The 17,710-nt window shown below is 39.9% G+C and overlaps 1 protein-coding gene across 1 annotated transcript in view; it reads left to right on the top strand.

Annotated features, from left to right (window-relative positions):
• The first annotated feature begins 6,245 nt into the window (after positions 1 to 6,245).
• Positions 6,246 to 17,710, top strand: part of tbx4 (T-box transcription factor 4) — a 134,775-nt gene continuing 123,310 nt past the window's right edge. Inside the window, exon 1 of the mRNA XM_078547827.1 lies at positions 6,246 to 6,570. The gene's annotated coding sequence lies outside the window, so the exon portion shown is untranslated. The remainder of the gene's footprint in view (positions 6,571 to 17,710) is intronic.

Raw genomic sequence — 17,710 nt, 5'->3', positions numbered from 1 at the left:
CGATAGCAAACTATTACAAACAAGAGTTTAATACTAAGGGTTAGAACATAGTTGTCCCCAACCCCTGTGCAATGTACGGATGATTATAGTAAAATAATAAATCACTGGAAGGGTCATTACTCCTAGAAAGAGTATTATTTATTACATTTAAAACTAATATGATACTAAAGTTCAATCAATACAATTGACCTGTTACCATATAACAATCCTCTTTCCTTCAAACTCAGCCGTCCCGTTTACCCACATCTTGTTGATTTATACCGAGGGTCGTTGATAACAGATTTCAGCAACATCATTAAATCATTTTTCAATGATTTCAGGAATGCAAAGGAAATGTTTTGGGGGGTGGGTGGGGGGTGGGGTGTCCCGTCAAATCCAGATCCGAAACAATCCACCGTTTCTAGCCTTAATTCAATCCCGATTAAGGGGGTCAAGCGTTTTGCATTTATCCCTCTGTTCCCGGTTTAAAATGGCGAATGTGGTGAAGGGCAAACCCGTTAGTAACGATGATTGGAGCAGAGGTGACTCCAGACTGACGTGCGCGCAATTGACCGCGGATCTGTTGGTGTTCAGTGCTAGGGGAGTGTGTTTGTTAACAGAATATCAAACGGTTCAACTTGAAACATTTCAAAGCTGCAGGCAAAGAGCACCGAGATTTAGTAACACACGGCAAGGTTCCTGCATCCAGGTTAGTGCAGGGATGGCGAACCAGAGGGGAAAATAGGGAACTTTCAAATTAAATTTTAAATTTTAAATTTTAAAAATCTTAATTAACTCCTGACATTTTTTTTAAAAAAAAATCTAGTGAGAAACTATCCACCAGTCAGCCACCACATCGGATAGGGAGTGAAAAGGTCTGTGGCGGCGTCGGGCCCTGAAAATTGGGAGGAAATCAGTTTTCTGTATCAGATAGATACAGATCAGATAGAGAGTTTCTCCATACACAGTCATTTACTAGTTATAGTTTATTATTTAAGTCCGAAAAAATATATATTTTTTTAAAAAGTAACTTTCGTTATGAGGGTTAGAATGTGAATAGCAATGAGCCATCCGGATTTATTTAGACTTCACGCCCCCGCCCTCCGCCCCACTTTGCCTCTCAGGCAGTTCCAGCCCCCCACCCCACACCCCCCCATATTTGTTTTTTTCTAACCAATTTACCTGCCGGCGGCTACCCGCACACTCCCAAACACTATTACAGCACCTACATGTCTGTAACCCTGACTTGCACGGCCAAAACAATGACAAATTATTGTTTCTGTGATGGGGGAAACACTCTGGAGTGCCTGCTGCTGGCTATTGGCAAGGCCTCTTCTCTGCTATTGATGCCTCTTTGAACGCAGTTGATTTATTTAAAAAAAACCTGGCAATTAGTGGTTTTGTCGAAAATTGAGCCTAATTAAAACACATTCCACAACAGAAGATGAGCGACCACTGAACTGTGGTCTCATTTTAAACAGGTCGCAGCAGAACTCTTCCAGCAAAAGACAAGTGATTTGACTAAAACGATCGCAGGACTTTAACCTGCAATAGTTTAAAACACAAAGTTTCGAGGGGACCGTTTAAAGGACGGGGAGTGTTTTAAAGATCTAATTTCAGATGTTATACATCCAGTGCAGGCACGATGGGCCCAATGGTCGCACTCTGTGATTCTAAAATATAAAATCGAGTAATGAAATACAGTTAGATAGACACGGCCAATAAGATTTATTAATTCTAATGACGGTTCAGGCTTGAAGATTAATAGTTACTGTTTCACGCCATCTACACTATCATATGAGGGTTTCCCATTTTGACCTCTGGTAAATTGCAGCATTAAATGATATCACTGGGCAGGTAACTCAAAAGGATGGATCCCCCTGAACCACAGATTATTGGGTAACAGGGCGACAATTCTGTGCTGTCACAGAATAGCGTATTTATTCAGGGAAAATTGTCAAGTTCTCATATTGTGGAAAATAAAAAAAACAATTAAGAGTCAGGAGTTTGGGCGACACAGGTCGTGAATTCACTACTGAATTCCTGTTATAACCTGTTATAAAATCATAACCTCTTTTGTGGCTCAAAAAACAACAAAATCACACTTTGCTGCTGATTTCTTTCGGTCAAAGGATGTTAATGTTGGTTCTGTTACAATAAACTCCCACCTTATCAAAGCAACTTCCAAAAGATGGGGATGCGGTGACGTAATCTGAAATTGGTCTAATCTGATATGGAACACCCAATGTAATGAACCTCTTATTGTCTAAACTAAAATCACGTTGTATATATAATGAGATAACCGACGCACAATCCTTCTGCTAGAGAATCAATGTCACTTTTCTTATATTATCAGCCGTTATAATGTAGCAAGGAAACAGTCGCTCAACATGATCTGTCAATAATAGAAAAAAAATTATGTTTCTAAGTAAGTTTCAATTTATTAACTGTCCAAACTCTAAACATCATTCACAACTGCTCACTGGCCGGATAGAGAATGGCGGATAATAGAAATTTATCTATTATGTCTGGTTGAATTTGGGGACGCCCGTTTTACACAATTAATTCAAAATTCAACTTGGTGCCTTTAATTATAAAACTCGATTTTTAGAAAAATTCTTTACGGCAAAAACCCGGGGCTGCGCACATTCCATCTCAGTGTGCCCAAGGGAACGGGCGGATGTGCTACAGGCATTACATCACCGATATATGCGCCTTGTATCGTGGCAACCTTGATATCGAAAATAAAATTTAACCTCATCCACAGACAGAGTCCTTACATCTGACAATAAGCAGGACCGAGGCATTGTCAAACTGACGAGTTCATTGCCAACCAGAAACTTTGCAACGGTACAGAGCTAGGAACTAATTCATGTGCCTGGAGGAGTGAGATGGAACAAGCTTTGCATTGTTGGTGAATTGGGAGCATTTAAATATTAATCGTGTATAACCCCAACTTTAAATGTTATGGTTAATAGTCAAATTACAGTCTGAAGCAAATACTTTCAAATTTTACATGCACTGGCGCTTCTAATTCTCTATTGAAAATTACGTTCGGCGTAAAGCGTTGTGTACAAACCTTTCTACATTATTTTCATTAAATTGATCATATTTAAATATAAAATCGACAAAATACTCGAGTTAAAATATTAACTGCACCAGTGCGCAAAGCATTGAGTAACAGTTCGCATTTTTAAAATATTCCTTGGCTTTAATATTCTCTGACTTTGATTCAACAAAGATTGCCATTGATGGTTCAATCGATTCCTAGTTGATTAAAATGATTTTTGTTCCCCATTTCCAATGAGGAAGGCTGATGGAGATGTCGTTTTGGACAGTCGAAATAAATTCATGGCGTTAGTTCAATTGAATTCCGAACGGGAACATTTAACCCGATTAACCGTCCAATCACACAAAGTTAGTCCAGGGTCGTACACAAAATATCAATCGTAGAGGTATAAAGTCCAGTTATTTATGAGAATAGTAGCCAGTTTGTCTGATTTTAAATACATGGAATCGAGGAATGGACATTAACATCCCTACCCAGAGCGTGTGCACTGGATCAGAAGGGCGATTCTGATGTTATCTTGTATTACTAACGGGTTACTGGACACATTCTGAATAACGCCGCTGCGCCCAATCATAATTTAATCTTGTTTATCCAAAGCCAATTTTAAAATCAGATTAGCTTCCAGTTTTCACACAGAATTAAGGAAGCAGCCGCTACAATTTCCTAAACCAGCATCTGGGCGATGATTGGGACGAGATTCCGAACTTGACTACTTGTAAACAGCCTCCGGTCATTGTACGCGACATTTCCCTCCTCCAGGTATTAACTGGAGATTTGTGTTGGGAATATTCAGTGACTGATGATGTCGGGTGATGCTGAGTTGGGCTATTTTTAGATAAATACCGCGTCATTGTGAATGTCCGCGAATATTAAAAGAATGTTTACTCAACATTCATCAGGAGCGAATATTGACTTTTCAGAAAGGAAAGAACAGTAGAGAGAAAAAAAAAATCACTGGAATTCACCTTAAAACCGCCTGACATGAATTCAACGGTGACGATTTGTTCCAACACGCCAACCCCTCCAGTGCATTTAATGATTTCTGTTTAGTTTCTATCTCAATGGCACCTTGAAATTTTCTAGTCATCCCGCTGGATGCTCCTTGCAGCTTGGTAGCGGGGTGGGGGTGGGGTTAGGAGGGTAAGGAAAGTGCTGGTCGGAGGTTGTCTGGCTAAACTCAGATTCTGGTTAAACAGTGCACCTTTTTTTTTGGTACCTGCAGTTGGGGGCCTGCACCGTGGGGCTCAGTTGACAGGCCAATGTGCATCGTGGAACCGGCCTAAACCCCCTAATGGGACTCAGAGTCTCCTTGTTGTTTTTGTCCCGCCGTTTTACGACCATCTCAAATAATCCTCAATGCTCTAATTTCCTCATCATGATTCACCAGGTAAACAATTTCCGCCTCTCTCATTAGCGAGGTTACTGAAAGCACATGGAGCCGCCGAGTTCAGACTAGATTGGTACAAAAAAAATAGGCCAATAAAAATAGAAACCACATTTTCAATTCTCAACATGGCTAAGTTGGAAAGCGAGGGGCATCTCGAAATAATTTTATTCAATCTATTAAATGAAGCTGTGTGTTTTCCCGATCTATTCTAGAAGCTGGAAACGCCTTTGACCATATTATAAACATAATTAGTGGAGGTTAATGTGAACAGTCACGTGGAGACGCTATAAAGCCACTTTGTTATTCGGGTGCTGAACCCAGAACTAGTTTCCCCAGAGCTGCTCTGTTTGAACCAGGAATCCCATAAACAGTAACTGCGACAGCCGATATCAAATCTTTTATACTGCTTACCATTTAGTATTTATTACTATATTTCAATCACTGCACCACCACCCCACCCCCCGCTGTATTTTAGGAAGAGATTAAATCTAAATGCACTAATGCATGTGGTGGGATGGAGCGTGTCCGGTCCAGATAACCTGGGACCAATTGTTGCTTAACTCAGAAATTCTATTCATTAGGAACGGGTGAATGGAGAATGAATTGATACCCCAGGCGGTTAAGTCTTGGCCATGCGGCCATTGCTCCAAATAGTCAAATAATCGTAGCCATTGCTATAGTCTGGGTACTTGAGACTTTTTCCTGAAGTTATCGGATTTAGGGGGGTGCCGGATGAGCTGGCATGTGTATCAAGGTGTATTTTCTTTGCGGGGGGGGGTTGAAGACCTCTAATAGAAAGAGGACTTCAAAATGTTCTAAATATTTCGCTGACGAGTTTTTGTTGGGGGGTGGGAAATGTTGCTGGCTCCTGGTAAATGGGAGCCGGTTTGTTGAACATTTCCACTGAATGTAAATGTCATACAAATGGTTTTGTTGAAGTTTCCCGGGAGGTCAACGCTTCCTGCCCTGTGACAGCTAAACTTTGGAATGACATGGTCTAAAATCTTTGTGGGGGTGGGGGGAATTATCCTACACTAATGTGGAACTGACTTATCGGGGGCACAAATATTGTTATCGGTTTGAGGCCTTGCTGTTTGGCTGTAGGGGATGGCGCCCGAATGTACAGGAGGATTGGGCAATTTCAGAAGAACGGCGAACGCTGTAACTTGGTGACGAAGAAGTCAAAATATTACAATATTATTATAGAACCTAAATTCAAGGAGTATACACTTGTTAAACGTTTCTTTGGGGAAGCTGCGATTAATACACAGTACAGGCTGTCTTTATTAACATCATTGTGGGTGTATTTTGTGGGAAACTGGATCCAGTGTTTACACTGTGTGTAACCCAGGGTAACACCCATCCTTCCACTAGTGTTACGGTTGAGTTTTAGAATACTTGATGGTCTGAGCTAGAAGTGTACATGGTGCTGATGATAATTTTTGGAGCTGGGATCGCTTTGATATGCGAACAGAGGGATTGTTCTGTTTTAATACATTTCAGAATTACTATTGGGTCCTATCGCAGGAGCTCGTCGGCTGAGAAGCTGACTTGTTGATGAATGTTTGGGACCGTTACTTCACTGAAGGTTTTTTTTTCTGTAATACTGAGGCGATAGGCGCTGAATGTAAGGGTTCTGGAGTCTATGAAATGTGTATATAGAGCCTCCTGAGAGGCGGATTGTGATTGACAGGATCTACGTCAGCACAGAGACAAACAGGCCCAAAACGTGCAGAACATGAACGGGGAGCAGAACACCGCACAGACAGCAGCATTTCCGAAGCTTCCAACCACGAGAATCATCTGAGATCATGTTCAGCATCGATGTATAGATTTTACACGCAGAGAAAGGTATCAAACAATTCCCCCAATCTTCCAGGAGAATAGTTGAGGAGTGAAACCGACTCAATCGAGGGGATCTTTTCAGGAGTCAGCCTTACTGCCTGATCTGGGATATTTTTCCTGGGGTCGCCCGACGCTGCACATTCCGAGACTTTAATCCAGGGTCGTATTTTCATCCGGTGGAAATACCAAGGCCCCCACCCCTAAAAAAAAAAGTTTGGAATCTGCACTTTGCAAATACTCCGAATGGGGATCCGCTGAACGATTCGGATAGAAGACAGGTTCAGTTTGTGTAAGTGATCGTTCCTAACAGCTCGTCAATCGAAACACAAAGGGAAAACCTGAAAATATAAACCACACGATAGACCAAGCTAGAAAGTGGCTTGCAATTATATATAAATTAAAATAAAGACACATAATCTCTTGTCAGGTTTACAATAGAGAACGAATTGAAACTTTCCTTTCAGGCAGTCGAAGCAGGCCTCAGCGTTTGTACTTTAGCAAAATATATTTCCTAACTCAACAGCCGCTTAGAAAGGAGACGGGTTCACATAGTACTGGGTGGATCAAGCTAATATCTGTCTCTCAGCGTCTGTGTGACCCTTGGCTGGGTTATAACCTTTCTGTGTATTTTATTCTATCTCATTGCTGCTTGTCTGGTCGTAGCGGCCTTGCAGTGCAAGTGTTTTAAAACTGGCCTTCTCTTGTCTCCCGTCTTTTCAACTTGCAGTTCAACTTTCCCACTTAACACCTGGATAAAATTCCCCAATTGGAAATTCGACCCTTTGTGCCTTTTAATGAACGTCTAATTTTCGCTGCCCGGCTATTCGGAACGATTTGACTGTTTACAGAAACTTTTAAATTCAGAGTTCACACGGTCCAGTGTAATGAATCGGATTTTTCCTCGCGGTAAAAGCCTACCAACACAATACATTGAGAGCACAACTGATCTCACATCAATTAACAAAATGTAATTATGATATCCACACTCTCCTTCCGATTTTTTGGTTTAACTTAATGTTGGTGCGATTTATGCTGCTTTATAAATTAATTCCTCATTTTATATTTTGGCAGTCTTGTGTTGGCAGCGAGCTTATCCTAGGTTGGAGGTTTTATTTTATTTTAAGCAGAAATGTATTTCTTACCCATTTTTCTGACCTGTCCATAGGAAACGCTCATCTGAATTCTCTACTGATTTTAACCATTTGTCATTAGAAGCAATGTTACGGTTTAAAACTCTTTAATAACTTTGATTTTGCACTATTCGCATACCGTATGTGATCACACGTGGAAGTGCATGTAAATTGCTGGGATCTGACGCATAAAGTTTATATATATTATATATCACAGATCAAGAAATAGATATTTAGAGAGATGTAAATATACCGATACACACTAAGGTCCAGCAGGGAAACATAATAATCGGAAACCCTAACAGAAAATTGTAATATTTAAGTTGCCTTAGCTAGCTTCCTGTGCTGCTTATACCAGCAGAATGTTTATATAGAGAATCCCAAAAAAATCGACGCCAAGGTATTAAGGTATGTTATTTCAAGTTATGCAAGTTACCCACGTGTAGGTAGCTATTGTTATTGGGGTATTTCAGCCTATTCTGCACATAACAGGCCTTCTAGCGTTCATTACATGGATCCGGGTAGGTTGAGTAGGATTCGAAGGCTTCGGTTACGTGACTTGAGCTGTGAAAGTACGAATGCCCCTTACGACCAGCAATAAGCCAATCTGTACAGAAGCATTTAATAAATCTCTCTCTGTCTGCATGTACAGCATCAGCACACACGCAGACTGCAGTTGCCAAAAAGGCTGTTTTTCTTAGGTTCGGTATCTGTTGTTTTAAAACAAACAAGCGCTTGACAGTGAATCTGAATCTCAGGGCTCAACATCCCCCCTCTCTCAGGCTAGACATTTATTCTGAGGCTGGGAACACACTGTGGTATAAATCATTGCTTTGCGCCATCAGAAACATTCCAAGTTGTTATTTGAAGGTTGCAAGTTTAAATTATTGCTGATTAGTCGTGATATATATTTGACACATTGAGTTGTGGTAAATTACCGAAGTAACGTGTACCCCGAGAAGTCGAAGGCAAACCCAGGAGGATGTTGCAAAACTTCATTTTGAGGTTCTGCCGCAGCACAGACGGAGATTCCTTAGAACTGGTTATAGTCTAATACTCGGTTAGAAATACAAGTGAGGGAGTTGGGTAAGGGTTGTTGTGAGATAGGGTATCGTTAATTTTCAAAAGTTATGCTATGGAAGGTTCCGGTTAAAAACGAAGCCAAATCCTTAAATATGATGAGTAATTGCAATAAAGCTTTAAAATTACTTTTCAAGGATACCTGCTCTTTAATTTAACCATGTCGTGCCAATCTCCCTCTCACATTAAGGACAATTGATCTGGATGTTCAAGAAAGTATAAACAACAAGTCCTTTTTTAAAACTGTACCATTTTCCATTAAGTCATAAACGGTCTAAGAGGCAGATGCACTAAAAGCACACAATATGGACTGTTAAACGCTAATAACTTTAGAAAGATGGACAAAATTAAATGAATTAAATAGGGTGAGTTGGAGACATTGCGACCTTCCTGTCTCAGCCCGCCCCTCCACTCAGGTAGAGAAGAGGCGCCTCCACACTCTACACACCAGCTCGAAAACGGGGTGCCGGATTAATGTAACCAACCGGCGGAAAGCAACCACAATAGAATATTCTACCGTAAACGAAATGTCCAAGGAAGTGATCTGTTGTTGAAAAGGTGTCGAATCAGGAACAACCCTACACATTCACTTCCCCTACATACAAAAAAAGAACAAAAACGTGCAATTAGGAATAAATAGGAAATACATTTCGAATTTAAAAGCCGGAACTGAAACACATTACGAGGCACGTGTCAGCTATTTTATTTGCAGATTCTGTTAAATTAATTCTCTCGTGTAAACACATATTGAAGCTCCAAAATGGTGATGCTCGTATAAATATTGTATAACCATATATCTGTTGTACATGTATTAAACATATTCCTAATTTGCACATGTAATTTATCGGTTAGAAATCTTTCCCCAATCACTTCTATTCCACTAATTTCCTGTAAATAACCCATATGTAGTCGTCATCAACACAGTTAACTAGGAAGACTGTCCCCATTCTCTGCTACACTATTACACTAGTAACTATAGCATCAAACCGTTTCAATTAAAAATATTGGACTGCAGATTCACACAGATTTAACTAAATATTAAACAGTTTAATGGGAGGGAGCGGAGGACAGATTTGTTGATTCGAATCTTTTAGGGACTTCTCCCATTGCGAAGCTGCTGAAATTCTTTATGTGCGTCTGCAAATTTTAGTCTTTGCTCTTGCCTTTTGATTCTCGCTTCATTCTTGCAGTTCCAAAACTTTCCCCCTCTTTTTTCTAGTTGTCTGCAATCCGGCGAGTCATCACCGTGCCTCGCGCAAGCTGCAGGGAATCCCCTTGTTCCCCACTCTCGTGAAATATCTAAAAGTTGAACATTCACTCAGTGCAGCTTTTAATAATTCCAAGGTTCAGATTTCCTGGCTCTTAAATACCTCGGCATTTATTTATACTGAATGTCTTCAACTCAAAGCGAAATAAAAGGAGGAAATCTGGGCTCACAAAAATAAAAGGAGGAAATCTGGGCTGCAATTCTGATAGATAATTGTAATATTTTACAGCAACACTGCTATACTATATTCTGATGAACGAGTCCAGGTACAGAGCGCTCAGCAACAATACAGAAGCTGGAAATGACAAGTAGATAAAGGGAGGGGGAGGGGAGGCGGGAAAGGAACAAGGAGGCCCTTTTTGCAACAGAGACAATTACAGAAAAACACATTCATTCAAGGCCAATTATAATCGATTGCCTTCACGAAAAAAGTGACAGTTTTTGATTTAAAGGACAAAGATCGAGAACAGCACTAGCCATTGTCGGGAAGGTTATAGAAACCCTTGCAAACCAGTACTCTGCTGTAAATTTCAGACAACTTTTCAATGTTTGGAACTTAAAGGAGGAATAAAAGGTAAGGTTATAGAGTAATCAATGTTTTATATTGGCTGCCAATACTAAATTGTCACTAAATCATCAATTGGAGAATTCAGAAGAAAAATCTGCACCCAGAGAGTAATGAAATTTAGAAATCACTGGCACAGGGAATGATTGGGGCGAATAGTAAAGAGACACATTTAAGCGGAAGCTAGATAAACACAAGAGAGAGAAAGGAATAGAGGGTTATGCCGATAAAATTAGATGAGAGGAGACAGGATAAGACTCAAGTGGAGCAGAAAGGCCGGCATAGACAGTTGGGCCCAAAAGGCCGGTTTCTGTGTTGTGTCATCTATGTGACTATCTCGGATTCGTCACTGGTCAGTGTGTTTATTTTCCTCTGGGCCGGATCTGATCCCGTTTCTCATAGGAAGCTGACAGAGATCTTTGATACAGTGTCAGAGTTTTGAATGTTTGTATTGTTTGGAAAAACGTAGGCGGCTGATCACGAGAGGGATTTAGCGTGAAGCTTTCAAACAGGCGCATTTTTCCTGTCACAACATATCTTTAAAACGAGTGATAGCTGGAAATGTATATTGCAGAATATTTTATTTCTCCAGCTGCATTCCACTTGTCAAAAAAAACAAATGCACAAAACTTGTCTAGCTGAAAGACTCAGCCACGTCCACACATACCGGAGCTGAATCACCTGCGCCCAAGACCAATGCTTAGCCCGAACGGGCTGGGTACGTGGGGAAGTTATGGGATATTCTGTTCAGTGTGTTCACTATATATCACCTGCTATTCTCAATTATATTAATATTAAACATTTAAAAATTAAGATTGATAGATTTTTGTTAGGCAAAGGTATTAAAGAACATGGAACTAGGACGGGTAGTTGGAGTTAAAATATAGATCAGCCGTGATCTAACTGAATGGCGGAACAGGATCGAGGGGCTGAATGACCACCTCATGTTCCGCTATCAGATATCCGAGGCTGCAGCCCACGTTAGATTTCTGATACTTGATGGACTAAATCTCCAGTTATATGTCTACATTCTCTCTTTTTAAATTGTGCTAATAACTTTAAGCTATTTAAGGACTTTATTCAAACCTACATAAGAGACTAGATAGGCTGGGGTTATTTTACTTAGAGCAGAGAAGGCTGAGGGGGAACCTGATAGAAAACTCTGAGGGGCATAGACAGGGTAGATAGGAAGAAACGTTTCCCCTTCATGTAGGGGTTCAATAACCAGGGACATAGATTTAAGGTAAGGGGCAAGAGGTTTAGAGGGGACTTGAAGAAAAGATTTTCACCCAGACGGTTGAGGGGGGGGGGGGGGGGTAACCTGGAACTCACTGCCTGAAAGGGTGGTAGAGGCGAGAACCCTCACAATATTTAAGTAGTATTTAGATAAACACTTGAAACGCCATAGCATACAGGGTTACAGGCCAAGTGCTGGAAAATGGGATTAGAGTAGATAGGGGCTTGATGACCGGCACTGACATGATGAGCTGAAGGGCCTCTTTCCATGCTGTAAAACTCTATGACACTATAACTGAACAGAAGGAGGCCATTCGGGCTGTCCAGCCCATGCCAGTGCCAGCACCTCAACTGCAGTGTCTGCAATTTAAAAAAAGTAATCCATGGGATGTGGGGGTCACTGGCTCAGCCAAGGTTTATTGCCCATCCCTAGTTGCCCTTGAGAAGGTGGTGGTGAGCTGCCTTCTTGAACCGCTGCAGTCCATGTGGTGTAGGTACACCCACAGTGCTGTTAGGGAGGGAGTTCCAGGATTTTGACCCAGCAACAGTGAAGGAATGGTTGTATATTTCCAAGTCAGGATGGTGAGTGACTTGGAGGGGAACTTGCAGGTGATGATGCTCCCATCTATCTGCTGCCCTTCTCCTTCTAGGTGGTAGCGGCCGCGGGGTTGGAAGGCACTGTTGAAGGAGGCTTGGTGTGTTCCATTGGCCATGCTCCTTATATCTTAAACAGTTATCCAGTTCCATTTTAAATTAGGTAATTTTTAAAATTACATTTTATGTTTACACACTCATCTCCAGCCGAAGATAATTTTGGTAATGCAATTAAATATTTTTATTATTATTTGCAGTAGTTGGGCTCCACTCTAAATTTATACAAGCAAGTGTATCTGGGATTACCCAGTGATGTCTGTAGACCCGCCCCTATCAGCAAAGGTATGTCATTCAGTATCTTCAATATAGTCAGAATAGCTAATCTTCACTATTTAGTGACTAAATAAACATTACTAGTTGTGGTTCCCTCATTCTTTCTGCAGGAAGTCTTATAGTGAGATAACGCCAGACAACACAAGATCACTCTCTTTTCACTACAATATGAGAAAGGTCGTGTTTTTCTCAAATTACAACAGGATTCTTATTCTACGGAAATAAGTTAGTTTTCATTCGCAATCTCTGGTGCCTGTAAAGTTGCTGGATGAACCAGAGGAGATTTATAGCTTATATAATAAGAATCACAAAATCAGCACAGAAGGGAACCATTCGGCCCGTCGTGTCTGCGCCAGCTTTATTTGATTACAAGTCAAGAGACTTAATGACAGACATTTTAAGTCAACACAACGTCTCCTGGATATAAAAAACGTCATATTCATGTTTGTAGAGATTATCCTAACGTGAATCTAGCGCTGGGCAAACATTTAATGATGGAGGAGTGACGTCGCCCATACTTGATTTGTTCTATAGGAACTTTTTTTAAATGAATTAAGTGATAATTGTTTCTATTTTCCTTAAATTGTGTGGTTTGGACAGTGTCTGCTGTCTTTCAAAGATTATCAATTTATTTTCTAGTTAAGATATATTTATACCACCCTTTCCAATTTTAGTCGGTACCGTGCATGAGTTTCGACCAAGTCGCCCACAGTATGGGTTCTGCCAGGGGGTTTCTTGTATGACCAGCCAGTCCCTCTATACACCTACTGCCTGTTGTTTTTCTCCTCGAGAAAGAATTCTACAATGGGCATGATTACACGCATATGTAGAACTTTTCATACCAATAAAACATGTAAATGTTTAGAGAGTGCAGGCGACACTGTCCAAACATTTCAATTAACTGCGCATATTAAAATCAACCAGGAGGTCCAAGATGGGGGAGGGGAGGGAAGGGGGATGGAACTCTGACCATTTTCTTAAACACAGGCTGACACTGTAGAACTTGATACAATGCCCTAAGAGCCTCCAATTTCGCATGGCATCCTTTCTGAGTGAGGCCCTTACTCCATGTTTACGCCAACACTTCAACATCACTGCAAAATATTGCTGCCAACAAAGGGAAGAGATGTGCCCGGCGGCTTCATCACATGACCTGCTTCTAACCTGCTCTCCTGCTCTTGGTCACGTTCATCCTTGCATTCTCGCTACTCGATTGGCCAATTCTTGACTGTCAAACCGCCTCCCTCCCCATCGCCAATATTTTTGAAACGAATAAACAAATCCGTTCAAAGAACATTAAGAACACACACTTGTTTTTAACGTCCCCTCTAATTTCTCTCTCAGTTGTTGCTCGCAGGCATGTCTAGAAGATTCTGTAGAACTTTAGTTTATGGAGGTTCCGGGACAATGCTGGGAAGTTGACAATCCTACTGCAAACTGGGAACTGTGTAACAACCGAGCTAAGTTTGCAATATATACGTCTTATTAATTGGGTTCGTGGCAATTACAGAATCATAATTTTTTTTTACGGAAAATGAGTGTAGATCGGACTTGGTCGTCATAACTAAATAGCAGATGTTGCGAATCTGGAACAAGAGCAGTAAAAATCTGGGAATACACAGCTGGCCAGTCAGCATCTGTGCAGCTGTTGTCTGTTCTTTGTCCAGGTGTTAACTGACCTACTGTGCGTTTCCAGCTTTCTGATTTTGTTCCAATTTCCTAGCATTTGCAGAACTTTGCTTTTACAGTTATGATTAAGTGTAAGTCTGATATTCTCTCTCTGTCAGAACGTTTTATGGCATTATAATCACCTTAAACCAATGGAAACAGTTTTCTCTTTTTTCTGCAGATGCTGACTGAGCTGCTGTTTCGAACCTTTACTGTTTTTAGTCTTAATATACTCCAATTTACATATTTTAATTAAATGCTTACCAAATGAAAAACAATGATGAAAATAATAGGTGTATATTTATACTACAGTTACCAGTTGGCATCTGCTTAAAGTAACATGATGGAAACAAGTCTGAGTTAGTTGGGGAAGGCACTGGTATCAAAAACCTTATGTAGAATTGAATCATAACATCTTACAGCACAGAAGGAGACCATTCAGCTCATCATGCATGTGGCAACTCTTTGAAAGTGCTGTCCAATTAGTTCCATAGCCCTTTCAAATTTTTCCTTTTCAAGAATATATCCAATTCCCCTTTGAAAGCTATTATTGAATCAGCTTGCTGAATCTTAATGTTAACAAAGAACTGATGTGACTGTTGGCCTTTTGCTAACATGAGAAAAAAGTTTAAAGACTTCCTTGGGAGGCCAAAGAACCACCTCAGAAATTTTAAAATAGTAACGTAAGAATGTATAAGAGTTGAGAAGACCGAGGTCCAGTTTGATAGTCCAAGTCTTTAAAATTTGCTTTTTGCTGATTGCAGTGGTTTGAAGCCAAATCAAAGTGAGATTACTTCCTTCAAGTGGTCTCTGATTGCATGCCTAAATATGATTTGGGAAACTTCTTTGAGTTATATTACAGATTGAGATTGCTGAAACTACTTTACAGTATCCTCACTAACCAGACAAGTGACTCTGTGCTCAAGGCTGTAAGGAGAGCTGTAGGGTGTGACCTAGATCATCAGGTAAGACAGTTCATGAGCAATGTGATAATTCCTGAGCAACCATGGTCACTATTTAGTGGGTCATCAATATCCTCTTGCAACCTTCATTAGATGAGGAAAATCGATTAGACTAGGAGGTTAGAAAGATGGTTTTACTGCTGCACTAGATTCCTTTGTGGTTTTGTTTCAGTGCAGCTGGAGGTAATGCGAGTGCCAAAACGGCTATTATTGTGGGATCTGGGTTTGGATATGTTTCTATTTTGAACCTTTGTTTGAAGTAAAAATTCAAAGGAACTATAGATTGTATAATTAGAAAGCGATGTGATAGTCCATGAAGTATGAAAACCATTGCCTGAAATGGCTTATCACAAATTGTTGATTTATTCCAAATTAAAACATCAGCAATATAGGAGAAACAGAGATAGTTTAGGTTTATCAGAAATCTATTACCTCCTCACTTTCTAAAAGAGAAATGGAAAAGGTCAACATTAAACTAGTATAACCAAAGCCACGGTCTGCAGGTCTTAGAAAAAAATGGACAGAATTCCAGAATGTAATCCCCAAAACACTGGTAAATATCCAGGCATGGCATGTAATAAAAATGGAATTTGACACAGTCACTCACCATAAACCAGCGTGTCTGATTATAGGGAATAGCAGACCCTTTGTAAGTGTAGGCCAGGGCATTAACTTTTAGTTGACATGGAAAAACATACGAAATCACAGAACTCAACTTGCAAAATATTGGTAAAAGTCTTGGAATGCCATATAATAAAAACAGCATTTGACTTATTCTGTCACTATGAAGTGATGAGTCTGAGCATAATTGCTGAAGGAGTTTCTAGTTTAAATCTGTTGAGATCCACTGCAACCCAGATGAAATATTACTTTCAAGTTCATATCTTCATAAGAGATGTCATGTCCTAGTTTGTCTTCTATCACATTGCCTTTTTCACATGTCAGCACCAAGTAAGCAGTTACACAGAGTCTTCCAGACTGCAGAAATGCAGGAAAGGATGGAATTGGATATAAAACAGAGCAGCTATTAAAAACAATGGCACAGTGATATAATAAGGTTTAGAATCACTCAACTTTTCAGTCAATTCCAGAATGTGGTTCATGTTTCATAAGTACATTTGTGAAAGTCTGCTGGATTATTCAACTCTCATTTTGGCAAAATGTATAAAATATAAGATCAGCAGGTCCCTTGACTGATAAAAACATGCTTGACTGATCAGTTCAGCAATTGTAGGCTTTAAACACAACCTCTTACAGTGACAATGAAATACTTAAGGCTGAATGTTTAATCCAAATCCTTGTGAGGGTAGAAGAAAGCTGTTAATTTTACATATTACATAGAATTTACAGCACCAAAGTATCCTGACTGCTCTATAGCAGTACTTATGCTCCACATGAGCCTTCTCCCACCCTACTTCATCTAAAGCTATTAACATATCCTCCTATTCCTTTCTCCCTTATGTGTTTATCTAGCCTCCTCTTAAATTTATCTGTTATTTACCTCAACTACTCCATGAGGCAGAGGGCTCCACATTCTAACCATTCTGGGTAAACAAGTTTTTTCTGAATTCTGTTGGATTTTGGTGAATTTCATACAGTTATTTAGTTTTCGTGACTATAATCTATTGGTTATTTTAGGAAGACATGTCTGAAAAGCACGGGAGAACAGAAAAATTGCATTCGCCCATTGAGTCTAATTCACTAATAGTACAAACAATATGCTTATCAATTAGAGGAAAGAGGAAACTTGCATTTAAAAAGCTACCTCACTATTGTTAGGAGTTTCTCTATACATTTCTAACTTTAAATATACAATGGTGTCTGGTACAAATCTCAGGATTTTTGTTTCCTCCTCTCCTTCAATTGGATGAAAAAGGTCATTTGTCCCACTTCATTCAGCCTCTTAGCTGGATCCAGGTTTAGGAGATTTTCATACTATTTCCATCCTATTCCAGCCTTATTTCCCAGTCAATGGTTCTTGAGTACCAGTTGAAACAGGAATCCATCAATTTCCTTTCTGAATGTTTTAGCCATATCTGCTTTCTCACTGCAAATTTATAATTAAATTGCATAAATGAATAGTTCAAAATACATTATCCTTAAGATGGGAAGGGAAGTCTTGTTCAAAAGTTTGGTATGTTATAATGCAGAAAGCCAGTTGGTGAAGAATTATACTGTAACCACTCTTTACTCAGTCTGATATTTATTTACAGAGTGATACATTACAAGCATGCATCTCCTAACTCAACCACCCCCCAGTTTGATTAAGTGTCTCTCTCGTCCTCTCTCTCTATGTGCTCAAGTAAAATCCCAATTGATGCCCCCCCCACCTGCATATAATTAAGCATAATTGATATAAATTGACATAATACTCTTAATTGAAGCTTCAGTTATATTTTTATTGTTGAAGTTCCAGGAACAGTGATCCTCCTGTTTGGAAAAGGCTGGGGATTCTTCCAATAATGGAGCTCTCCAGAACGGTCTGTATGAAAGGGAGTTTGAGTCATTTATATTAGATTTGATCTTTGATACTCAAAGACTTAAGGAAACCTTGCACACAGTTTATATCTTATATAACAGTTATAAAAGAAGCT

Source organism: Cetorhinus maximus, chromosome 9 (genome assembly GCF_964194155.1).
Source record: "Cetorhinus maximus chromosome 9, sCetMax3.hap1.1, whole genome shotgun sequence".
Classification (NCBI taxonomy): Eukaryota; Metazoa; Chordata; class Chondrichthyes; order Lamniformes; family Cetorhinidae; genus Cetorhinus; species Cetorhinus maximus.
This window is presented reverse-complemented; position numbering and strand designations above follow the sequence as displayed.